We start from the raw sequence: 11,242 nt of genomic DNA on the forward strand, positions 1-11,242 counted from the left end.
CATGATGTAAGGTAGGAGAAGGTGGCTGCTTATCCCCACTTAGACAAAGCATGCCTGAGAATAAAACCACCACAGGGAAAAGAAAAGAAGACAGACACTTGACACTTACTTGAAGACTTAGGTCTTCAAATAGATGAAAGCTTCTTGTTTGTTAAAAGCTGAAACTGAAATACATCTTGACTATGTGGCTAGGTGAGTGAAAAAATATTATAGCAAAATAGTTTGAGTTAGTTTCATGTTTCCTGACATCAAAATCATTTTTAAAGGTTTATTTATTTATTTCAGAGAGAGAGAGAGAGGGAGAGAGATTGTGTGCTTGTGAGTTGGGGGAGGGGCAAAGGGAGAGTGAGAATCCCGAAGCCGAATCCCCACTGAGCACAGAGCCCAACCCCAGGCTTTATCCCAGGACCCTGAGATCATGACCTGAGCCAAAATCAAGAGTTGGCTGTTTAACAGACTGAGCCACCTAGGCGCCCCAAAATCACTTTTATTTACTATAAATTCCTAGGTAAGATTATTCCCTTTGGATAGGTTCTTTAGTAAAAGGGATGTCCATGACAAAAAGTCTTCTTTCATGAGATAACCCATCTGATTGGTAGTGACTCTTCGAAATACTATGTCCAAGGGATTCCAAACCTGTATCTGAGTTCAGCTGGAAAAGACAAAGTGATTATTAATGATGTCTGTCATTGATATTACACAAGAAATGATTCTCATATGCTGGATATTTGGATCCTTGCATTGTGAAAGTGTGGCATAAGTCTAGATAATGCAAGGGACTTTTTTTTTTTTTTTTTTTGTAATTACAATTGGATGGTGCATTCTTTGGGGGCATATTTTAGCAGTTTTAAAAATATCCATGGAAGAATTAGTCCTTTCCATTGCACTGTTTAGGGGCGATAATTCATGCTTTCAATTGGCTTTTTCCTACAAAATAAATTTATTAGCAGACATGCATTTAAATAACAAATTACTTATATGTGATATGCCATGTTAACAACAAACCCAGATGTAACTGGGGCCCATGGGTGCAAGAGCACCTAGTTCTGAGGGTTCCAAACAAACAGGTTCGGTCACTCACCACTGACAAAATCCAAAGGCAGAGAGACAAGTGGGGGTGAAACAAGAAAGGGATTATTTTAGCGAGGTCAGCACCAGGAAGGCAGTGGAGCAATGTCTCCAAGACTGTCTCCAAAGTGCTGAAAATACTTCTAGGTTTCTATAAGAAAAATGTAGGACAAAGGTTAGTGGGTACTTGCAGGTGAGCAGTAACAGTCAGGTTGATCATTGTCTCAGGGTTAATTGTGGGGTCTTGGTCAGGACAGTCATGATTGCTTGAGGGGTAGTTTTGGTCCCCATCATGGGATTCTTTCCCCACAAGGTCTTTTGACTGAGTTAAAAGGTTAGTTGGAAAAATCATTCTTTTTGATGGCTGAGTAATATTCCATTGTATATATGGACCACATCTTCTTAATTCAGTCATCTGTTGAAGGGCATCTCGGTTCCTTCCACGATTTAGCTATTGTGGACAATGCTGCTATGAACATTGGGGTGCATATGGCCCTTCTCTTCACTACGTCTGTATCTTTGGGGTAAATACCCAGTAGTGCAATTGCTGGATCATAGGGTAGCTCAATTTTTAACTTTTTTAAGGGACCTCCACACTGTTTTCCAAAGTGGCTGTACCAACTTGCATTCCCACCAACAGTGTAAGAGGGATCCCCTTTCTCCACATCCTCTCCAACATTTGTTGTTTCCTGCCTTGTCAATTTTTGCCATTCTAACTGGCATAAGGTGGTATCTTAGTGTGGTTTTGATTTGAATTTCCCTGATGGCTAATGATTTTGAACATTTTTTCATGTGTCTGTTAGCCATTTGTATGTCATCATTGGAAAAGTGTCTGTTCATATCTTCTGCCCATTTTATGATTTGTTTATTTGTTTCTCGCGTATTGAGTTTGAGAAGTTCTTTGTAGATCTTGGATACCAGTCTTTTATCTGTAGTGTCATTGGCAAATATATTCTCCCATTCTGTGGGCTGCCTCTTAGTTTTTTTGACTGTTTCCTTGGCTTTGCAGAAGTTTTTTATCTTGATGTAGTCCCACAAGTTCATTTTTTCTTTTGTTTCTCTTGCCTTTGGAGATGTGTCATGAAAAAAGTTGCTGTGGTCAATGTCAAAGAGGTTACAGCCTATGTTCTCCTCTAGGATTCTGATGGATTCCTATCTCACATCGAGGTCTTTCATCCATTTGGAGTTTATCTTTGTGTATGGTGTGAGAGAGTGGTCAAGTTTCATTCTTTTGCATGTAGCTGTCCAATTTTCCCAGCACCATTTATTGAAGAGACTGTCTTTTTTCCACTGGATGTTTTCTCCTGCTTTGTCAAAGATTAGTTGCCCAAAGAGCCGAGGGTCCATTTCTGGGTTCTCTATTCTGTTCCATTGGTCTATGTGTCTGTTTTTGTGCCAGTACCATGCTGTCTTTGTGATCACAGCTTTGTAGTACAGCTTGAAATCCGGCAACGTGATGCCCCCAGCTTTGTTTTTCCTTTTCAACAATTCCTTGGCGATTCGGGGCCTTTTCTGGTTCCACACAAATTTAAGGGCTATTTGTTCCAGTTCTTTGAAAAATGCCATTGGTATTTTGATCGGGATGTTCTCAACATTTGCTGCAACATGGACGGCACTGGAGGAGATAATGCTAAGTGAAATAATTCAAGCAGAGAAAGACAATTATCATATGGTTTCACTCATTTATGGAACATAAGAAGTAGGAAGATTGGTAGGAGGAGAAAGGGAAGAAGAAAGGGGGAATGAACCATGAGAGACTATGGACTCTGGGAAACAAACTGAGGGCTTCAGAGGGGAGGGGGATGGGTAAGGATAGGCTGGTAATGGGTAGTAAGGAGGGCACGTATCACATGGTGCACTGGGTGTTATACGCAAGTAATGAATCATGGAACTTTAAATCAAAAACTAGGGATGTATTGTATGGTGACTAACATAATATAATAAAAAATTATTTAAAAAAAGGTTAGTTGGAAAGAACTTAATCCATTAGAAAGCACAGACGAACATCAAAATTGAGGTAAAATCCTCTTTCACAAACCCAGTTGTTTACAGGCATTGCATTGGATTTCAGAGGTTAAATGAGACTACCAATCTATTTTTTTATTAGTAGTATTTTTTTTATCAATCTGTTTTTTTTCATGTTGTTTTTCAGAATATGGTAAACAGACAAATACAATAAGGCATTTAAACTCCATACCACAGTACAATAAGCCCACAGCAAGGGGTCTGAATCGCCTGCTGGTATTGACAAGAACCATTTGCCTTATTGTATAGGCATTAGTTCCTCTATCTTCTGCCAGTTTCTCACTCAGTACTTCTTGGTGTTTTCTGTTTGTTGTTTTTTTTGTTGTTGTTCCCCATGGACCAATCTAAGTTATTTAAGCCATCTCCTGTCATAGCAAAGGGAAGGAAGATTAGTATACTGGTCATCGTTTGGTACAAGTAGGGAAGAAGAGCTTAAGGTCCCATATACTTTCCCAGTCTGTGTGCAGAGTCATGGTCCAAACTAGTGCTGTGGTCCCCACTGGGGAGTTAGGTCCAGGTTCTCTTTATTCATCTTCATAGCCAGTGGGAAGTGGATTCATGTTGAGAGTTATAGAATAGAGTATGATTACCATCTCCACAGGGAAAGGGCTTGAAACTGATGCGGAGATGGGAGTAGTCAATGAACTCCAGTTTCTCCTACTCTCCATGGTGTGACTTCAGGAAGACGTTCAGCGTGCTCACTCCCATACCAGGGAGTGCTACGAAGTAGGTGAGGGCCTTCCACATGCCAGCAGAGCCCTCCTTGCGTGTGGGCCACGTGACATGGAGAGACCCAGCTATGCCCTGGACCAACCTAGTAGCCCAGAAACCCGGGACCCAGCTGCCACCACCTTTTTTGACCTGGACCTCACTCAGGTAGTTTTTTGGCAGCTCATAATAAAGCATTTAAGGACATGTCACCAAGCATGAGTTTTACATAACACTTATCTTGTCCATATATAGTGTTTCCTCCAGGCAGGCAAAATTTATCAGCTCATATTGTTTCCTATAGCTCAGTACATCCACACAAATATAAATATGAAACACACTTGCAAAATTTCTTATTTTGCATATAGAAGCCATCTTAAAAGTTTCTTAAAATTAAGCAGATTTTAATTTCTCAAATATGAGTAAAAGAGGGAGTTTAATGATGAAAATCTGAAATATTCCAGGGTCCCTAAAATATTCTGATATGGTTATCTGAAGAAGACATAAAGAAGTTAACAGGGGCACCTGGGTGGCTCAGTCGTTAAGCATCCGCCTTTGGCTCAGGGCGTGATCCCAGAGTCCTAGGATTGAGCCCCACATCAGGCTCCTCCACTGGGAGCCTGCTTCTTCCTCTCCCACTCCCCCTGCTTATGTTCCCTCTCTCACTGGCTCCCTCTCTCTCTCTTTCTCTAATAAATAAATAAATAAGTAAATAAATAAATAAATAAATAAAATCTTAAAAAAAAAAAAAAGAAGTTAAGCATAAGGATTTGTAATTCTTTCCAACGTAAAGTTGTAGACTTCTAGTAATGGTTTATTTCAGAATTAACCCTCCTGCAGGTAAAAACCGTAAGTATAGACAAAATATAAAACATAATACCTGAAAACACTGTGTAGTGACCCCAAACAAGCAGATACTGGAGAGGGTAGATACTTGGAGAAGGAAACAACACTGGATGAATTTCCTGGTTTACAAGTCGGAATTGAAGGGCAGGACCCCATCTGTCCATGCTAAGTGGGCAAAATTGGGAAAGAAGAGTTGTAGACTTACAGTCTCGAAGAAACAAAGAACAGATTTTGCACAATCAGACCAACTAAAAAATAAGAGGGGGAATCCCACAGAGGGGAGAGCCAGGGAGAGGAAGCCCTGGATTCTCTGTTTTAATGATGCTTAATCTTCGGCTATCCTCTGAAATTTGTATTAATAGGACAGTCTCCAAACAGCTCTGCTGAGGTTCCAGAAGAACTGAATTGAGATGTCAACCATCCACTACAAAGGAGACTGTAGTTTGATCTTAGCTACATTTACTGCCTGCTAAGAAAAATAAAAATTGATATTATTTGGAGAACATAACAGAATCCAGAATCTCTACAATACCAAGAAACAATCCAAGATGGCTCAACATATGATAAAATATAAGTGATCCACACTCAAAGAGAAGCCAATGGAGATCAACTCAGAGTGGTCCATGCATTGGACATAATGTATAATGAATTTAAAGCACAATTATAATTATGCTCATGGAAACAAAGCATTATCACACCAAATATAAAATTAGGAAATGGAAGCAGAGAAACAGAATCTTAAAAAAAAAAAAAGAACCCAATGGAAATTCTAGTTTAATCAAAAATAATTTTAAAAATTTCAGTTTGCTTAATAGCAGTTTAGAGATGACAGAGAAAAAAGTCAGTGGATTTGAAGCTAGATCAATATAAATTTTCCAACATGAGAAGAAAGAGAGAAGATTAGGGGCAGAAAAATGAATACAGCCTCAAAATATTTAATATCTGTGTAACTGCCATCTCAAGAGAAGAGAGGGATGGGACATAAAAATATATATTTGAAGGGGCGCCTGGGTGGCACAGCGGTTAAGCGTCTGCCTTCGGCTCAGGGCGTGATCCCGGCGTTATGGGATCGAGCCCCACATCAGGCTCTTCCGCTATGAGCCTGCTTCTTCCTCTCCCACTCTCCCTGCTTGTGTTCCCTCTCTCGCTGGCTGTCTCTATCTCTGTCGAATAAATAAATAAAATCTTTAAAAATATATATATATATTTGAAGACATAATGCCAGAAAATTTACCAAATGTGGTGAAAGCCAGAAACTTATAGATTCAAGGATCTCAGCATACGTTCAGCAGGATAAATAAAATGTGAGCCGTACTTAGATGCATAATAATCAAGCTGTTAAAAACACAAAGATAAAAGAAAAGAAAACCTGGAAAGAAGATGGAGAGTAAAACAGCACATTACACAGACGTTGATAGCAAGTTTAAAGTGCTGAAAGAAAAAAAGAAATCAACCTAGAATTCTAGATCCACCGAAAATATTCTTCAAGTATGAAGGCAAAATAAGCATAGTTCAGATAAAAGAAACTGAAGAGTGTTATTGCCATCAGAGCTGCACTAGAAGAAATGCTAAAACTAGTTCTTAAAGCTGAGGGGAAATGATACCAGATGAAACTCAGATCTTTATTTTTTATTTTTTAAAGATATTCTTTTTTTTTTTTTAAGATTTTATTTATTTATTTGACAGAGATAGAGACAGCCAGCGAGAGAGGGAACACAAGCAGGGGGAGTGGGAGAGGAAGAAGCAGGCTCATAGCAGAGGAGACTGATGTGGGGCTCGCTCCCATAACGCCGGGAACACGCCCTGAGCCGAAGGCAGACGCTTAACCGCTGTGCCACCCAGGAGCCCCGAAACTCAGATCTTTAGAAAGAAAGAAAGAGCACTGGAAATGGTAAATAGGTGAGTACATCTAGAAAATTATTTTTCTTTCGATTTACTCAAAGTATATAAGACTGTTTAAACCCAAAGGCCTAGCTCTTGCATCCATTAAAACTGACAATTCCCCTAATTCAATAGAAAATGAACATTACTACATGCACAAAAATGTCATCTCATATATGAAGATATGCTTTAATAATCTATATTTCCTGAGTAAAATACAGCATTTTTCATTATATCAGCTTCATTCACTGTTTTATTATTAGCACAACTACAGAAGCCTGCAGAGATTTTGCAAAAGGATCAGCCCAATTAGATAAAAATGAGAATCCTCTTTTCAGATCTAAATTTTGCATCATTATCTCTCTAGGAAGAGATCATTAAATTATGATTTAGTCACCGGGCTCTTTACTGATTAGAATGCAGAATAGTTAACCATTTGCATCTGAAAACAAAGTGGAATAAATATAGCTAGTCCACTTAAAAATAAAAGAACTTAAAATTTATCTAAACTTGAATGAATTGCTTAAGAGGAAGTACAAAACAACTCTCTGCCCAGCATAATATGGTTTTTCTATTATGCGTGCCCAGAGGAAAACTGTTTTTTGGTAGAAACAGCTAGGACTGATTAACTGATAAATATCTTACGCACAAGGTAATTAACAATAACTCTCGTACATCAAACATGTTTTCTTCGCTTTATCCAATGAAAAATACATTTGAGGACAGCTCATTTGTGATTCTCAAAATGGGACTAATGATTATATGAGTACCAGAAATGCTTACTATGAACCAAGAAAAGGTTTATCTTATAGTATTTCATCCAATATCATATCTGTTCTTTTATGCAACAGTTGAATATCATGAAACAGAGAAAGATGATATTTTTAATTTTTTATAATGACTTAATAACCAGAAATTGTAAAAGCAGAATGCACAATGCATTTTAGTGAGTTTTCAAGGCATTGACATGTGTCAACAGTGCAGTTAAAAGAGAGAATAAGAAGGAATAAACAAAAGTGAGTTTGTTTTGTAGTCCTAAGCTTTTTTCTTTATGAAGTAAACATTTGGAGGATAGTATGCTTTTTAACATACACAAAAATACCACAAATCTAATGTACATACAGAAAACAATTTTCCATTAAATGCCACTCAAATAAAATGTAAATAAAGTTTTTATAAACTGATATTATCTGGCAGCCTTGCTTTTGTCTTGAATTCACACATCCACTCCAAAATTTAGATAAAGTGAAAATCTAAAATGCTCACCAAGATATTTAATGAAGCATAATAATGAGCTTTGAAAAACTTAAAATGCTCTAGAAACAAATTTCATTTTGATAGTAAATTAATGTATTTACTAGGAATAAAATGCAAAGGTTTCCTGACTAATTCTTCCTCAACTAATTTAAATACCAAAATCTGGTGCCAGATTTTGAAGGTGATAGCTGGCAATTAACTTCTCTAAAAGTTTGTGAATTAAAGCAAGGCATATGTTCCACACTTGACGAATTACACACATCCATTATAAGATCTAGAAAAGAAAGGCATTCCCATGCCAACCTTCAAACCCTCAAGAAGAATTTATTCAAGCTATAACTCTACACCGATGACAGAGCAAACCAGCATAAAATGGGGACTTTACCAAAGGGATTGTTTATAGAAGGGTCAGAAGAGGTTTTCCCGTAAAATGCTGTAGAAGCCCAACTGTTTTGTTCTATTTTATACTTACCGTAATAAACTCCTATCCTTTAAGTTATAGAGTTTTCTCACCATCATGTGATCTAAGATGTAAGGTGAAGCGGCTCTTTGTTAGAATTATCTCAAAGAAGGAAAATGCAATACGTTCTCTGAAATAGTGCCTGGTTTTGTTCATACCCTTGGCCTCCTTGGGAATTGGGAGTTAAATGGAATTCTACTCGTGGAGAGTATCACCAATTTTGTATTTACTACTGTCAAATAAGTGTAATCTTGTATATTTGTTGAAGATGGATGACTTTGTTTTTCCTCTTGATTCCCAAGAGATTGAACTTCAGTAAAAGGATACAGAAAGTGTTGTTAAATTGGGAAACTATGGTGCATATTAAAGTAAGAAAAGTGCAAAATGAAGTCAGAAAAATAACAAGACTAAAACATGAGTAAGCATTGCTTCCCTAAATAAACAGATGTAATGAGGAGAGAGAAAAGGAAAAAATCGCATAATGCATACTAAAGAATGCTTCATCCAGAAAACAAATTTTTATACCTTTATTTCGCATTCCCTGAGAAATAAATAGCTCTGTCAATAAAAATATGGGGTATTCTGGGGTCAAAGTGGTAAACTTAAAAAGATCATTAAGAGTTTAAAAGGGAATTGGAAAATATACACACACATGCGATCGACAACCAGATGAATTTTGTGAACCTCAGAGTTTATAGCATTTCCTGGACCCTGCAAGTGAAGAATCAGGTGAAATTTTATTAATGATACCCCTGTTCACATAAATTATCTTGGGAGAAAGGGTTAGCCTGTAATGCCACCTGAATCATCATCCAATACACACATACGTATGTATAATACATACGGAGTCTGCATATGGTAGACACGAAACATGGTACCTCCCCTTGAATCAGTATAATTAATTTTCCAATATTTGGAATGAATGGAACTTTAGTGTGTTTTAAAATGTCCTCAGTGATGAAAGCAGTAAGGTTGGGAATAGCAAAGACCACCCTGAATACCATAAGGAAGCAATACTTCCTTTCAATAGCTAAAGTTGAAATGATTCAATGCCTTCATAAGAGCCTAATCCTTACCAGAGTGGAATCCAGTGGAGATTTTCAGTATGGGCCATAACAGGGATTCCTTTCATCTCAAATGTAATTCTGATAACAGTACTGCTTGAAGAAAATGAATAGAAGGGGAACATCCTGCCCTGAGGAAAGCACAGGCAGGATCCTCACCACTCTGCCAGGCCAATGCCAAGCTTTCAAAGACAAAGGGATCTTTCCTATTACCGGCACATATAACTCATATCGGTAAAATGCAACCCCTAAAGCTGATCTGTTGTCCCTCATGCATCAATGCAGTTACAGTCCAATTCTTGCAAATAGCCATTTCATTAAGGCCCAGTGTAAATATGGACTTGGCTTAGTAGCTAGCCAAATATTTATTCTGAGAGGTAAACAATTTTAAATAGCTCCTTGGCCTTTATAAATATAGTATTTGATCGAAACAGCAAAACCACCAAAGTAGAGCCAAATAAGATATTTTCATTTAAATGATTTATTCTCACAGTGGAAAACACAGTAGTGATGTTCATATATAAGCAGAATCCAGTAGAATAATCAAGTTCTTAATCATCATGAAGACTGTATCTCAGAATCTTAATCAGTTGATTTTGTACTTTCATTTTATAGTAGTGGAGATGACTTGGCTGATATCTATAGTGTTGTTGTCTTGTGACAAAGCAGCACATGCATTTTAAATTAGCCTTGATTTAATGGTACAGAATGTCGTCATGGAATAAAGGGACAACATGAATATACCTCCATAAAATGAAATTCCAAAATCATTTGCTTTGATCAGGAAAGTTATATTTCAATAAATAATCAATTATTTGCTGAATACTTATTATATATAAAAAATAAGAACCCTGAAATAAGACATAGTTCATTCTTATTCCAGTTGGGACAATTCAATATATAAATGGGAAAAATATAATTGGCCTTAATAGAGGTCAGGTTAGACATGGATACAGGAATAAGGGGATCATTATAACATTTCAAGTTGTTTTAAAATACTGATTCAGAAAACTAAAATAAAACACTGATTCCATCATATTACTTACTTCTTTTTTCAAAAAGCTAAAATGTCCCACATTGTGAACAGTAGGAATTCCACGAGTCTTAGCTTATTATTAGAGGCCATTACCTACCATATTCAGTCTTACCAGCAACACTCACAAACATGAGGCTTGTGTTTGCATCGGGGTATTCAATAGGCTGGCTCTGGAAAAGCCCAGTTTCCCTGAATCATTATAACTCTAGATGACTCAGTCCAATTTCCCTGAATCACTATAACTCTAGATGACTCATCTTGGCTCCTAACATGTGAAGCCTTGTTGCAGCAATTTTCCTTTCAGTTTTTATTAATAACAATAGTGACAATATTAAAGGCTAGCATTTATTAAAGGTTTATTATATGTTGTGCACAATATTAAGGCTTACATGTACCACCAGTTAATTTATACTCACAAAGCATCTATCAAGTATGAACTATTATCATCCACATTTTACACACGAGAAAATGAGTCATAGAGACATTGAGTAAATTGTGTAAGGTTACAGGAAGTGATGGAGTCACGATTTTAACAAAAGACAGTTTGATTCCTTATTGTCCTAATGTCCCCCAAGAAAGCATACATTCTAAAAAGCTAGGAGGGGACTGGTATTTTGTGTATGCCTCAGAGCAAAGACCAAAAACTACTTGTTGCCATAGTCGGGCCTTCATGATTGTTGAATAAATACATGGATAGACAAATGGAAGAAGAAAAGGAGAGACACTGAGGGCACAAATGATTTCAAGGATAAGATCTGAGATTTTTCTAAAGGAGATGGGGAAGAGAGGATACTTTGAGAGAAGGGCAGGATTTGAGAACTGAGTAAATATGAGAGAAGAAGCAGGAGAGTAGAAAATGAGTTAAAGGGGCGCCTGGGTGGAACAGCGGTTAAGGTT

General features: G+C 37.3%; 1 pseudogene; it reads right to left on the reverse strand.

The window, feature by feature from the left end:
* Nucleotides 1–3,617: 3,617 nt before the first annotated feature.
* Nucleotides 3,618–8,301, reverse strand: LOC123799224 (cytochrome c oxidase subunit 6A1, mitochondrial pseudogene; annotated as a pseudogene).
* Nucleotides 8,302–11,242: the final 2,941 nt, after the last annotated feature.

Source organism: Ursus americanus, chromosome 14, assembly GCF_024610735.1.
Source record: "Ursus americanus isolate L20-20 chromosome 14, mUrsAme1.1.p, whole genome shotgun sequence".
NCBI lineage: Eukaryota > Metazoa > Chordata > Mammalia > Carnivora > Ursidae > Ursus > Ursus americanus.